The sequence below is a fragment of the Podarcis filfolensis genome (genome assembly GCF_964270895.1).
Source record: "Podarcis filfolensis genome assembly, chromosome: 15".
Classification (NCBI taxonomy): Eukaryota; Metazoa; Chordata; class Lepidosauria; order Squamata; family Lacertidae; genus Podarcis; species Podarcis filfolensis.
The window spans coordinates 35,435,077-35,437,796 of record NC_139618.1 but is presented as its reverse complement, the minus strand read 5'-3'; positions in this window follow the sequence as shown (position 1 = coordinate 35,437,796).

The following is a 2,720-nucleotide window of genomic DNA, read 5'->3' as shown; positions in this document are numbered from 1 at the left end:
AAAACAAAATAAAAAAATTCCTTCCAGTAGCACCTTAGAGACTAACTAAGTTAGTTATTGGTATAACTAACTTACCAATACCAATAACTATGGTAACTTAGTTGGTCTCTAAGGTGCTACTGGAAGGAATTTTTTCATTTTGTTTCAAGCTTGGGTTTTGTCAGACATACGGAAGATGCAAGTTCCACACCTAGAGAGAGCAGCCGCCAGTAGATGTCGTGGTGTTCTGGCAAAAGATCCAGAAGATCATTCTTATGTGTAGAACAATGATGGATAACTCAGCCTTCAACCCACCAGATGTTGATGAATTACAACTCCTGTCATCCCTGACCATTGACCCTGCTGGCTGAGGCAGGATAGAAATTAGAAATTAGAGTACAGCAACATCTGGAGCATTACGGGTTCCCCATCCTTGTGTAGTCCTTTTGGTTGAGCAAAATCAAGCAGGTGTTCTTTGAAGGATGCAGAACCCTCTCAAGGATGTAAACATTGACATAAGTTCACATGAACAATTACATGATCACCTTCAATGCATGGCAAACTCTGCACTCATTCATCTTGCTCACATTTCTAACATGTCAACTGGGTTGTGTGAACTAGCCCTAAGGCAAGTGAATGGCTTTTGTGACCAGCTTGAAGGATAAGAGCCCTAGTTCAGATGTAGCAATCCAGGTGCAACAAACCATAGCTTAGCTTTATCTCAATGCTTTGTAGTTTGTTAAACCACAGTTTCCTGTGATATCCAAATTAGGAAACTGGTTTGAGTGCTCTCTTAAAAACCAGAATACTAATCTTGATTTTGATTCCAATTTACTATCCTGCTTTGTAGGAGCAAACCACAGTTTCCCAGTGCAGATACCATAGGTAACTATGGTACAGGTAACTGTAGTGTAACAAACTAGGAAGCATTGAGTTAAGATCTGAGTGAGAGGGAATGAGCAATGCCCAGTTTGCTCCTGATCCAAGAAGCTACAGTGTATTGGACAAAGGTCATTACATCAGAAGCAGGCCATAGTGCTTGATGTAATCTCTAGACCCTTTCATGCTCTTTAACCTCAAGTTGCATTAGGAGAACACACACAGTCATTCAGCCTCCCTTTTGTATTCTATACCCTCTGCACTAAAAAAATAAAAATAAATGTAAAGGTCTCCTTGAACTCTTCCTTCTCCAGGTTTCTGTACAGTTCAGCTTTAGGCCCAATGAACAAAAAAAATATGTGGCAGCTGTGCATTGTATTCGCCAGTAGTCAGTCAGGAAAGTAATTGGCCAAAGATTATTCTGTATAATTGAATGGCAGGGGCTTTGTATACCAAAGAGGGACGTGTCTTTGTCAGAAAAGTCTTTACAAAGTATCCAAGCTCCGGGTGTCACAGAGGACAAGTTTTTTAATCATGTTAAAATGATTTATTTAAACGTCAAGACGTGTCACCTCACTTCCTTTCATTTTTCAAACTGTTTGTGTTTTTTCTGGATGATAAATTTATCTTCAGACAGCCTCAATATGACTAATTAACTTTGAAATATAAGAACCAGATGTGTGAGCTGGAGAGCTTTCTGAACTCCTGCCAGACATTCCCCCCCCCCCTCCTTCCCTCTCCATTGCTTGCTCCTTCCTGCTGGCGGAGCTGGATCTCGCTAAGTAGACTACACTCTGTACTCTCATATGAGGAAATCCACATCATACTTTAGCAACCCAAATTGATTTCTTTCCCTCTCTCGTTAGATTCGTTTTTAAAAGGAAAACACATTGAAAGTGACCGCAGTATGTTCAAGGCACATCACCGTGGCCTAGAAAGCAGGAAAGGGGTTGGCGTACCTGCCGTAATGGTATTTAATGCACGCGGCATGAGCCATTATAATGCGCCTGCCGCATTGAAGTAGCTGAAGCTACACAGTGACATCAAATGATGGGCTTTTAAAGGAAATCTTTCTGTGTGAAGCGTTCCTCCCCCTCCTCCGTCTCTCTCTTTTGATGGCATGGCACAGCACGGCAAGGCAATCTGAGTTGCGATGGGAGCTGTCAATTAAACCAAACCTCCTGTACGGCAAGGGTAGGAGAATCTCAAACCCAGGACTGAATGTGGTCATCGAGGCCACTGTATCTGGACCACAGGACTCTCTCCTGGCCACAGCCCCTCCCCCCAGACTACACCCCTCACTGTCCTTGATTCATACCATCCTTGAGTGTTTTTGCCTTGCTGGAATGTGTCCTTCAACTCTGAAAATGCTTCTTGTTTGTCTGAATGGAGGATAGTGTGGGGTTTGTGACTGCTTGGAAACTAATCTAATATGCAAAGGTTACATACATCTGTGTGTGTGTGTGTGTGTGTGTGTGTGTGTGTGTGTGTGTAAAGTAAAGTAAAGGTAAAGGACCCCTGACCATTAGGTCCAGTCATGGCCAACTCTGGGGTTGTGGCGCTCATCTTGCTTTATTGGCTGAGGGAGCTGGCATACAGCTTCCGGGTCATGTGGCCAGCATGACTAAGCCGCTTCTGGCGAACCAGAGCAGTGCACGGAAACGCCATTTACCTTCCCGCCAGAGCAGTACTTATTTATCTACTTGCACTTTGACGTGCTTTCGAACTGCTAGGCTGGCAGGAGCAGGGACTGAGCAACAGGAGCTCACCCCATCGTGGGGATTCGAACTGCCGACCTTCCGATCGGCAAGTCCTAGGCTCTGTGGTTTAACCCACAGCGCCACCTGCGTGTGTGTGTGTAT